Source organism: Anser brachyrhynchus (assembly GCF_964034855.1).
Source record: "Anser brachyrhynchus genome assembly, contig: SCAFFOLD_331, whole genome shotgun sequence".
Taxonomy (NCBI): Eukaryota; Metazoa; Chordata; class Aves; order Anseriformes; family Anatidae; genus Anser; species Anser brachyrhynchus.
Window position 1 is genome coordinate 39,651 of NW_027663569.1, and position 12,698 is coordinate 52,348.

The 12,698-nt window shown below is 49.8% G+C and overlaps 1 long non-coding RNA gene across 4 annotated transcripts; it reads right to left on the reverse strand.

Moving 5' to 3' along the window:
- Nucleotides 1–4,303: 4,303 nt before the first annotated feature.
- Nucleotides 4,304–10,657, reverse strand: LOC308187264. Of its 4 annotated transcripts, none has more exons than XR_013944551.1 (3): nt 8,062–10,309; nt 4,443–7,913; nt 4,304–4,318 (listed from the first exon to the last, which is right to left on the reverse strand). It is a non-coding gene; the product is annotated as an uncharacterized lncRNA (long non-coding RNA). The 4 variants fall into 4 exon arrangements; XR_013944552.1 differs by lacking the exon at nt 4,304–4,318 and adding an exon at nt 10,370–10,657 and having other exon boundaries at nt 4,356–7,913; nt 8,062–9,977; XR_013944553.1 differs by lacking the exon at nt 4,304–4,318 and having other exon boundaries at nt 4,356–7,913; nt 8,062–8,589; nt 9,258–10,309.
- Nucleotides 10,658–12,698: the final 2,041 nt, after the last annotated feature.

Below are 12,698 nucleotides of genomic sequence, written 5' to 3' on the forward strand. Positions count from 1 at the left end.
TAGAGTGTGCACTGCACCACTGGGGATGCACCCCGGTGAGTCCAGAGAGTGCACTGGCACCACTGGGGATCCACCCTGGTGAGTCCAGAGAGTTCACTGGCACCACTGGGGATGCACTGCAGTTACTCCAGAGAGTGCACTGGCACCACTGGGGATGCACTGCAGTGACTCCAGAGAGTGCACTGGCACCACTGGGGATGCAGTTCAGTGAGTCCAGAGAGTGCACTGGCACCACTGGGGATGCACTGCAGTGAGTCCAGAGAGTGCAGTGATCCCCGTGGATCTCAGAACCTCGCCTTCTAAGTATTAGAGGCAAACGTGCTATTTGTATATGCTCCTTAGAAGCTAAACTGTGAGTCTGCAATTGTTTTACCTTACTGCAACTCAAGACCGCACTCGGAGCACTGACTCAATTCCGTGTGTGCTGTCTCCAGCTAGCTGTCAGGCACACACTACTCCATGGAGAAGTCAAATTTCCTCTGTAATTGCTTACCCTAACCAGTATGAGATGCAATAGGAAACTATGGAGGAAGCAACCTCTCCGTTGCACTCGAAGTCCATCCTACCGTCAGCTACAGCATGGGACAGAAACCATATTATTCAGATGCAGAGGTATCAAAGATGATCCTCTGACGTTGCATCGGAGAACTTGAGGATGGGGGCTGGCAGGAAGAAAAGTAACTAACAAGACAAGCCATCCTAAGTCTGTAAAAAAAAAAAAAAGAAAGAAAGGAAAAGGTTGGGGGGTGGGGGTGGGAAGCCAGTAAGAATCAGCCTGATAAAAGGTTTACAAATGAGATGAAGAAGAAGAGGAGAAGGGGAGAGATTGTCTATGCAAGGTAAGAGACCCAGGAGGCAAAGGCTGAAGTCTAGGAAGGCAGACTAGAATTTGACAAGGAAACATACTGGTTTTCTATGAAGAACAGAGCTAGCAGCAAGGACGTAATAATGGCAGACAAGGGAGACTAGTGCCTTTTCCTTTCACATGAGCATACTCCCTTCACTAGAGCATATTCCCCTTCAGTATGAAATGAGGACCAACACTCACAAAATTCAGTTATAAAATATGAAGCTGCCCTTTGGCAGTCTCTTTCTAAGTGCCCATACCCATCACTTGCTCCTCAAACACTTGCTCATATGTTAGAGAAATGCTCAATCAGTCTTGCTAAAAATACTAGCAGTGAGAGCATAGACTCATCTCTCCACAAGTGAGTAAAAGCAATCATTCTGCCTCAGTGCAAACATGCAGTATCAGTATGGGACAGACCACTCAAAGCCTAGAGCTTCTACTTTCTGTGCTAATTTTTTTTAGCATATATTCTTAACAGTTGCAATTTGTTATTAACAATCTATATTAAACATTTGATGTTTAATCGTAGCCTGCAACTCAGCTGTATTCAGCATGGACAGGAAAGTGCTCATTGGTAGGAACCTCATAAACTGCAAGTTAAGCAGGAAACCTACGTTATAAGACACATGCAGAAACTGCACCACCTGAATGTAAGCTAACTCCTTCTCTACGTTGGGTACCAAAAACCAACCCTGAATAACTCTCAATATTGCAGAAGCAAGTCCCAAGAATGTGTCTGTAGAAAAAAAAAATCGGGATGACAACAGAATTCATTTCAGAAGAGTCTTTTGAGGCAAGACTTCTTGCAGCCTTCCAGTAACTCACCAATAGAAATACACTTTTGTTATCAAAGATCTCTCTGCATTACAATTTGTGATGTGCCAGTTTCATACATTTTCTAACCCAAGACCAGCTTCTTGATGCACCACTCTAACACAAAAGAATGGATTTAGTCTATGCTGCCTGAACTGTACTTTCCTCAGTCAGAAGGTAATATGGTTCGTTCTGGAAAGCATCATTTTTAAGTAACAACCTCCCCCACAGGGGCCAAACATTACGTTAACCAGCCCAGGAGATATTCATGCTATTTCATACATGATGATAACAGGGAAGATACTTGCTATATTTAATTTCTAAAGCGAGCCTCCTTTGGCAAAAGAAAACGCTATTTATTTATTTATTTTGATTTTTATTTTTTTAAACTATGCTGTGGGTTGCTGTTTTCAAAGGCCTCTCTATCTTCTCTGATGAAGACCTCTTATGTAATTATGGAAGCTGCAGCTGTTTCCACTGACAAGCTCTCAAAGTCCTGGGTTCACTAACCTGTGACAGCCATAATATCCAATTGCAGGTGACAGAATATCACCTGCTCATTTCCTTTGAGGCCCATGTAAGCTCATGACAACAGAAGTACCATGAAAGGACCCATAATATTACCTTTATTTTCAGCTTCTTCTAAGTCCTTTTCATTTGCTAAGAGAATTTCTTCTCTCTGATCAGTTAATAAGTCAGCAAGACGATAAATAATCTCCGCTCTCTGAAAGAGACAAGTTTCTGAACTGCATTCTTATATGAAGTCCATGCTGTTTGACATCTGGCTCACTTCAGCTCATTTCTACTGACACATCTTCTCACTGTCTTGACTCCCTGAATGCTTGGAGCCAGCTGATTTTTTCCAGGACCCATTTGTGTTATAAGCCTGTATTTTAAAACTTGCCACATGTTCCCAACCTTAAAGAGTGAGCACATACTGTTCTTTCACCTGCTCAGGCTGCAGAGCTGCCAGGGTCCTGCCACCAGCTCGAGACCTTTCACCCTGCTGCTCTACTGGAGGGCCTGCCAAAAGAAACAAACAAACAAACAAAACACAACCACAAGACATGCAGACAAAGGTTACAGCCCATGTGGAAGGAAATGAACACTTAACCTTTCATCTTCCAACTCCTTACTCAAAGCAGGAAAACAGTTACGGTCTTAATAGACATATCAAAGAAATTTACTGTATGCCAGAACAGGAAAATCTGTATCAGATACCAAAATGCTGCCACGGACCCCAAGCATAGCCCTTTTCAAGGCATCACGGAGATTCAGCAAAATCATCCCTGCCATAGGGGACAAACAAGCTTGTATCAAAGCTGTATACAGCTTGTATCAAAAAGACTTGATAAAAAGCAAAAGAATACAAGGCCAGCTAAACCTCAGGGCGTAGGAGAAAACTGAAAACAGGGAGGCATCCTTTCAAAAACTTTAATTATACAACTAATGAAAAGCGAAAAGATTGCAAAACAACATGGGAATGTACAAATAATACTAGAAGACAAAACCTTAACCCTAACCCCAAACCCATTCCCTATTCCTAACCCTAACCCTAACCCAAACCCCTTCCCTATTCCTAACCCAAACCCTAACCCTAACCCTAACTCTAAACCTAACCCTAACCCTAAACCCTAAGCCTAAGCCTAAACCTAACCCTAAAACCTGCCCCTAACCCTAAATCCTGCCCCTAAGCCAAACCCTACCCCTATACCTAACTGAAATCCTAACCCTATCCCTTTCCCTAACCCAAACCCTAACCCTAACCCTAACCTTAACCTAACACTAACCCTCTAACCCTAACCCTAAAAGTAACCCTAAACCTCAACCCTAACCCTAACTCCTAACCCTAACACTAATCATAAATCCTACCCCTAATCAAAACCCTAACGAAAACCCTAGCCCTAACTCAAACGCTTTACCTAGACCTAACCCAAACCCTAACCCTAACCCTAAACCCTAAGCCTAAGCCTAACCCTAACCCTAAATCCTGCCCCTAACCCAAACCCAAACCCGAACCCTAACCCAAACCATATCCCTATACCTAACCGAAACCCTAACCCTAACCCTAACTCTAACCCTATCCCTATCCCTAACCCAAACCCTAACCCGTCTGCCTGTCCGCTCTGGGGTTCCGCTCTGGGGTAACCCTAACCCTGACCCTGACCCTGACCCTAACCTTAACCCTAACCCTAACTCTAACACTAACCCTAACCCGAAACATAACACAAACCCTAACAGTAACCATAACACTAACCCTAACAGTAACCATAAAGCCTTACACTAACCCTAACCCTGACCCTGACCTGACCCCTGACCCGGACCCCGACCCAAACCCAACCCTAACCCTAACCCTAACCCTAATCCAATATGGCCTCCCGGAAGTCCAGTGCCCGAGAACTACATCTCCCGGCATGCTCTGGGAAACCAATATGGCCTCCCGGAAGTCCAGTGCCGGAAAACTACATCTCCCGGCATTCCACGGAATCCCAACATGGCCTCCCGGAAGTCCGGTGCCCGAGAACTACATCTCCCGGCATGCTCTGGGAAACCAATATGGCCTCCCGGAAGTCCAGTGCCGGAAAACTACATCTCCCGGCATTCCCCGGATTCCCAACATGGCCTCCCGGCAGTCCAGTGCTCCGAGAACTACATCTCCCGGCATGCTCTGGGAAACTAATATGGTCTCCCGGAAGTCCAGTGCCGGAAAACTACATCTCCCGGCATTCCCCGGGCTCCCAACATGGCCGCCCGGTGAGCAGCTTCTCGAGAACTACACCTCCCGACATGCTCTGGGAAGGCAACATGGCCTCCTAGAAACCCAGTGCCCAAGAACTACATTTCCCAGCACTCCCCGGAAAATTGAGCCTCGCAGCTTGCCGTAGGACGCCATTTTTTGCTCTGGTATATTCCCAGTTCCGTTTTGTGTTTATGGAGGTTTTCCCGCCGTTTTGGGGGTTTCCCCTCAATTTCGGGTTTTCAGCTCTCCATTTCAGGGTTCTTCCCCACAATTTTGGGGTTCCTTCCCCTAATTTGGTGCTTCGCCCCCCCAGTTTTGGGGTTTCCCCTCTGATTTGGGGATTCCTCACCCCCACTTCCAAGTCCCCCACAATTTTGGGGTCCCCCACGATCGTTTTTTGGCCTGCCACCCTAATATTAAGGTTCTTTCCCCCAATGTTGGGGTTCTCACCACATTTTTGAGGTTCCTTCCCTTAATTTGGGGCTTTGTCCCCCGAGATATGGGGTTTAACCCCAATTTTGGGGGGTCCCCTCTAATTTTGGGGATTCCTCCCCAGTTCTGGGGGGTCCACATTCAATTCTGGAATTTCACACTTCCATTTAAGTGTTCTTCCCCCCAATTTGGGGTTCACCCACCCAATTTTGGGGGTTCCTCCCCTAATTTGGTGGGACCCAAGCAATTTTGGGGATTGCCCCAATTTTAGAATCCCCCACCCTCCTTTTTTGGGTTTCCCCCTAATATTAAGAGTTCTTCCGCCCAATTTTAGGGGAAGGAACCTCAAAATTGTGGGGTCCCCCAAATTGGGGCTTCAACCCTTCAATTTTGGGGGTGCTCCCAACCTCTTATTTTGGCCTTCCGCCCTGATATTAGGCCTAACCACTAAGAACCCTGACCCCTAACCCTACGGCACCCAGGGATCTAACCATAACCCCTACCCCTGAAAACCCTAACCCAATAAAATTCACCCCACTAAACCCCTGAAGACCTCTGCCTAAAACCCCTAACCCTAAAAATTAGGACTGGACCCTGACCCTTATAACTCCAACCCTAACACCCTTAAAATCCTAACCCTAAACCCTGGAAACCCTAACCCTGAAACCCAACCCTAGTGCCTTAGCCCTGAAACCTTAAAACCCTAACACCTTGTTAGAAACACACTGTAACCAATAACATAGGCTCAGGCAAGGATCTCAGTGAGGTAGCATTTTTATTCGCAATTGCAATGGCAGGCATCCCACAAGCCACCTACTAGCTCCATAACACTAACTATTTATATACTTTATATACCTTTTTTTTTTTTTCCTCTTCTCGATGACCGGGACCCTCCCCAGTTTCCCCATTGACTGGGTAATCCATGTTCACAATCTATCCAGTGCTTCATGGAAAATACACAGCTGCTGGCCTGTTACAAGTCAACTTGCTTTTTTTCTTGACTTTTTTCCTCTTTGAGGTGGTAATGGTTCTTACACTGTGATTTCCATGTAATTGCTCTAAGGATTCTGGTTGTCTGTATTTTACAAGGTTGTCTGTTCAGCTTTCTTATCACTGCAAGCATCTCTCAATACCACCTTCCTTCCCTCTAAACGATGGAACTCTGTGCAAAAACAGCATTTTTATCCCCACAACCTTGATCCCCTTACCCTAAAATCCTTATTCCCCTTAACCCAAACAACTCTAACCACAACCCTAACCCAGGTTAGGGTCACCAGGTTGCCTACCGAGTGCTTGACAGTTCCAGAAGGCGCTCTTTCCTTTGACTGGTTCCTCCTAAGGTTTACCCTCTACTAGGGAGGGAAAAGAAAAAGATAAGAAATTCAAAACCCCATATCTGCAAGCTTTCAAGATTCAACAGACCTCTTCCAGCACACTGTTCAAGCACTATGCGAACAGCTGCTCGCAAGCAGCTCGAGTCTCCCCTTCCACATCTGCAAACACCACTGAGATGACTGTGCCAGCTGCCCTTCAGTACGTGCCCAGAGGCAGACTGGATGTCTTTGCCAAAACAGTCCAGACAATGTATTAGTACACCGATGGACCGCCACGTTAGTTACCATCACTAACTGCCAGGCAGGACAGCTCCAGGCCAAACACACACACACACAGGCACACTACAAACAAAACACAGAACAACAACAAAAAAAAAAGACTCCCAGAGGGAAGCCCTATGGCAACAGCAAGTCAGAACAGGTGCTCTGCAGCAGACACAAGGAGAGACTCCAATGTCATGACCTGCAACTGGAAGCAACTGCCAGAACTGGGATGATGGAGGCATAAAAAGCCTGCCTTTAAGACAGAGACCGGAAGGATGGGGAGTGTAAACCCCTTAAGAAAAAAGGCTTTGGAAATGAATTCCAAAGCCAGAGCTCCGGATGAAGCCCACATGACTTCCACAACAGCAACAATGGAAACAGATGCAATCTGAAACCAAATATGATGCGCAACACCTGAAACACATCTGCACTTTAAGCTGCGACTGCAAGTCAAAAAGTGCTCAGATCAGCCCTACCATGATGAAACAAGCATTTAGGACCTTTGGTGTGGCTACCAAGTTGCCCATCTAATCTGTCCAGTGGAAGAAGGCAATGAGGATATCAAGACCTGAGGGGTGCGTAACATATGATGATCGTATCAGGAAACATTTGATACAAAATAAAAATTACACACACAGAAGTAGTGAGCTCTTTAAGCTCCCACTGCAAGACAAGAGTTGCTCAGCTTCCAATTGAGCATCAGCATTATTCCAATGAGGTCAAGTGTTCAATACCCTCAGGATGGCTTCCCCAGGGCCTACTGAGCACCAAGAGCCACAGCACAGACAACACAGAACACAGGCACCAAGCTGGAACTGCCCTGCCTGGCACATGCTCAAGCCCTACCTGACAGAACCCCCACCCCCCTCTCCGTCTGACCGTGCTCAATCCTGAAAGGTCCCATCCGCTGCAATGACTTAAAAGCACAGACCCTCACCCTATGGGTCCATTCACAACACCAAACCAAACATAGCACTTGCCCCCCAACTTAGCTTGGGAATGATGGGAGGCAGGTTCCATCCTCAACAAGGAGCACAAAAGCTAGCCAGGACATTGCTTCATGCGCGAGGCTCCACTTTACCTGCAGAAATAAAGTGCCATTAGGCAAAGGCACGCAGGCCAAGCATCTTGCAATGCAACACCCACCTCAGAAACAAAACAGTAGTCAACTGACCTGCTCTGCTACTGAAATCAAATAGACAACTGCTACACAACTCCCCGCCTCCCCCTGCCAACCACCCTCAACACACAGCATTTGCCCCTGGACTTAATTCCCAGGGCTCAGAATTCATCCTCAATGTGGACCACAAAGGGCAACTAGTTCCCAGTATCTTCTTCGTCCCTGGAAAAGATGAGTCACCTAGAGGTGGACCAATAGACTGCCAAACCAAAAACAATGCCCGTTTTCCAACTTTTTGCCAGTCACCTTCCGATCCAGGCTTAGTGCTTCCATTCGCCGTGCCAAGCCAAGGTCACGTAGCTTAGACCAAGGAGAAAGAACAGACAAACGTGACAATCCACAAAACAGTCTATACTTTCTTTCCTTTTCTTTTTCTTTCCTCCTCTACCCCAACAGCCAAGAAGCCCCAGACCCACATTCCCCAACCCAGTACCACTGCTTTGCTCACCTAACATCCCAAAGAGATGCATCACGCTCCAGCTCCTCTTGCGCTCTGAGCATCTCCAGCATTTCAGAAACTGGAACTGATGACATCTGGCACGCCTCAGGAACGTGGCAAGAGATGTACTCCGCTGTTGCAAGGTGCTTGCAAAGCCTGCCTGACAGGCAAAACAAACTAACACAATCCACCAACCAACTCAGTGCCCACGCTGGCATCCACTTTTTTTGCAAGTTTCCAGCGTAGTCCGTGCCTATGACCTGGGCTACTAGAAACAAAAAGAGAAGGTCATGCCCGTGATGGACAAGCTAACAGTACAGCTCCTTACAGAGGTCTCAAGCACAGAGACCAGAGCCAGAAAAAAAACACCCTCAGGTCCACAAATACCAGAAGGCCATGAATGCACAGCAGACCTGACAGGGGTCATCACAGACTTATCCTTTACAGATGAAAAAGGTGACCCTGCTCAGCCTCTTCGTAATACTGCGCCTATGCAGTCAAGCCCCTTGTGGTGTGTACTGAAGCTCTTTGTGAATCCTGTGGACAGTTACATAAATGGCTTGATGTATCTAGAGATTAAAAAGTAACCCAAAAACAGAAGCATATATCACCACGTCCCAAAAACAAGTTAGCCAGCAACCCCTCCTAAACATACCTCTATTACGTGAATTCCAAGCACTCAAAATCTAGAAGGCTGCAAGGTCTAAAGACTCTACAGCCAAAAGTTCCAAAAATATAACAAACTGTCCCTATCCCTAAAAATGACTACACCTTAACTGCCAACTGCTGCTGTTTTCAGTTACATACTTGCACAGTGGACTTCAATGATACATTTCTCCTAAACCCTGCTCTGTCACTTTACTACCAAGGTGGGAACTTCAATAATATTTGACAAACAGGCGAAGACTAACATTAAGCCCTGTAATTCTGCAAAAATTATAAGGGACCCAGAACCACAAAGCAAACACACAAACTAACATTATCATCCTATCCATAAACATGCTATAAGAATTACTCACCTGTGGAAGAGCTACATGTAATAAAGGCACCTGCTACTATATAGATTGCTTTCCTCTAACAGATCCTACTAGTTGTTACCTCAAAAAGATGTGCATACTGGTCTCTGCTTGGAAACACATCAGTCCATAGACTCCAACCCACCTAAGGAACCTTGCAACCAACTGAAGGAAAAACAAAGCACTTACCCCAAAGAGCAGCCCAGGCACAATGAGCTCTCTGATGGCATACCTGGGGCTCATATCCATTTGCCCCCCCCCCCAGCACCCAAACCCAATCACCTGGGAAAGGGGAGTGGCAAAGCACATGAAAGTAGAAAGGGAGCAGGAGCAGCAGCAGCTGCGGTGTTTTTTGTTGTTGATTTTTTTTTTTTTTTTTTTTTTTTTTTTTTTTTTTTAAATCTGGTTTAGCTCAACACCATGCAGAGTGCAGACAAGAGAACTGGGGTATTTCTAGAAGCAGCAATCTCCATGCTTTTGCTGCAGCTTTGAATATTGAAAGGACAATATGACCAAACAAGTAACCGAAATTTTTTCAACTGGAATTAGCTCACATCTTTCTTTACATAGAAAGAAAAATCTAGGAGCATAACAGATTACACGCCAAAAAAAAAAAAATCTATTCCATGTAATAACATCACTCTCAGGAAAAATCACGTACTTGAGTAGGCTATCTGAAAACCAAAAGGCTATGCTGATGGGTCAAAACACATTACAGGACAATGGAGCCTGGCCCTCTGCTGCACCAACTTAAAACCCATCTCTAAACTCACAAAGGCGCAACCCCAACCCAAGCACAGACACAGCATTTCAGCCCCAACATGCCTTTGGGAACTGCTGGAAAGCAGGCTTCATCCTCAGTGAGGCGTGCTCAGGCTACACGGGATGGGGCTTCAGGCACCGCTTCACCTACCAAAGAAGACCACCATCAGGAGCTGCCATGCCAGACAACCTTTTTCCCTCTACAACACCTTTCTCAGGAACCACGCAGCATTCAAGCAACCCCACATGCAACAGGACTCTGTGCCTTCTCTCTTTCCAAACAACCCTAAACATAACCCTAACCAGACCACTGAGCCAAACCCTAAGTAGGACCCTAGACAACACGTACGGCGCCACTTTCTCCCATCAAAATGTGCTCCCAACAGAAGCCTTTGGGTACACCTGAACTCCCTGGGGGAGCCTTTACGCAACCCCACACTCAACAGGACTCTGCGTCTTCACTCTTTCCTAACAACCCTAAACATAACCCTAACCGCAACAAGAAGCTGAACCCGAGTTAGACCCGAAAAAACACATACGGTGCCACTTTCTGCCATCCAAAAGTGCTCTCAGCGGAAGCCTTTGGGTACACCTGAACTCCCTGGGGGAGCCTTTACGCAACCCCACACTCAACAGGACTCTGCGCCTTCACTCTTTCCAAACAACCCTAAACATTTGATGGGGATGGGATGGGGATGTGGCTGGAGATGGGAATGGGGATTGGGATTGCATCACTTCCAGCCCCTATTTGCATGCGGAGTGGCTGCAGCCCTTACACAGAGCGGGAACGCCGTGGGGGGGGACGCTGCAAGGACCCCCCCCCCATCCAAAGCACTGTGCCACCCCCCCCTACCACCCCCTATCCCCCCCCCCGCCCCCAGTTCCATTAAAAAATAAAAAAATAACAATCGGGGGGTGGGGGAGGAGGGGGCACCCCCTCCGGTCCCCTTGGGCTTGGGGGGGCAGGGGTGTCGCAACGGGTGCCCCCCCCCATTATTTCTCTCCCATCGAGCCCCCCCCCCAGCTGTCGGCCTCGCAGTATCCGGCAGCCTCGGCTCCCCCCGCTGGGCGGCCGCGGGGCCGGGGGACCGGGCTGTGGCTGGGACCTTCCTGTTCTCGGCCCCCCCCCGCCCCGCCGCCTCCTCGCCTCCCGCGACGGTGCCCCGAAACCGCTGGAAACCGCCCCCAAACCAACTGCCCCCCCCCCGTCCCCCCCCGGCACCCGCTCTTTTCCCGAGTCCCCAAAGCCGCGCCGCGGCGCCCGGAGGTGAGTGATGGGGGGGAGGGCGAAGTCGTTTGGCGGGTGGAGATTTTGGGGGGATTCCCCCCCCTCGCTCTTCGGTGACACCCCCCCCCCATTGCAGGGGAGGGGGGAGCCCCGCTTTGGGGGGGCTGGGGAGGCGCTGGGAGGGGGGCGGGTGATGGGGGGGTGATGTGGGTTTCCTTTGTGCCTCGCGGCCGCTCCCCCCAAAGGAAAAAAAAAAAAAACGTGGGGGAAACTGAGGCACGGAGCGGGGCGGGGGGGGGGCTGTCCTTGCGTCCCCCCACGGGGGTAGAACCCGCGGGAGCCCCGGCCTCTCGATCCGCGGGGACCTGGGGAGGGCGGGCCCGGTTTGCGGCTTGGGGTTTGCTCTGGGGGGGGCACCGATGCCCCGTGCCTCAGTTTCCCCCCGCTGCGTGCAACCGCGGCTGCTTCGGCCCCTCGCCCCCCCCCCCTGCTGCCCCCCGCGCCCCCCGAGTGCTGGGGGGGGGCGGGGGGGGCTGGATAAGGACCCCTGGGTGCTCAGGGGGTGCACTGGGAGCCTATGGGGATGGACTGGGCGGTGTTGGGGTGCACTGGAAAGCTGTGGAAGGGGTACTGGGAAGCAGGGGGGTGCACTGGGAACCTCTGGGGATGAACTGGGAGGCATTGGGGTGCACTGAGAGGCTGGAGAGTGCACTGGGAACCTGTGAGGATAGACTGGGAACCTATGGGGGTGGACTGGGAGACGTTGGGGTGCACTGGGAAGCTCAGGGGGGTGGACTGGGTAAGCCGGGGGGGATGAACTGGGTGATGTTGAGATGCACTGGGAAGCTGGGGGGCTACACTGGGAACCTTGGGGGTTCCACTGGGCAGTTTTGGGGTGCACTGGGCAGTTTTGGAGGGTGCACTGGGAACCTTCTGGGTGCTTTGGGGTGCACTGGGCACATACAGGGGTGCACTGGGCACATACAGGGGTGCACTGGGAACCTCTGGGAGTGCACTGGGCAAACTGGGGGGCACTGGGTGGTTTTGGAGTGCACGGAGCAGCACTGGGGCACGTTGGTTAGCTTCGAGGCGCACTGGGAACCTCGGGGTGCACTGGGTGGCATTGGGGTGCACTGGAATGGACTGGGCACTTTTGGGGTGTACTGGGAACACATTGGAGTGCACTGGGGGGCTTTGAGGTGCGCCGGATGCTTTTGGAGGGTGCTTGGATCAGTTTTAGGGTGCGCTGTGCAGCCCGGAGGACATGCTGGGAACGCTTGGGGTGCACTGGGCAAACTGGGGGATGCATTGGGAGCCTTTGTGGGTGCACTGGGTAAACTGGAAGCTGCACTGGGCAAACTGGGGGCCTCACTGAGAACCTTTGTGGGTGCACCGGGCAAACTGAGAACTGCACTGGGGACCTTTGTGGGTGCACTGGGCAAACTGGGAGCCATGCACTGGGAACCTTTGGGGTTGCACTGTGCAAACTGGGAGCTGCACTGGGAACCCTCAGAGTGCACTGGGCAAACTGGGAGCTGCACTGGGGACCTTTGGGGCTGCACTGGGCCAACTGGGAGCGGCACCGTGCAACCCGGACCCTCCCCGCGCCCCCCCCCCTCCCCGGGCTGCTCCGTTCCCCC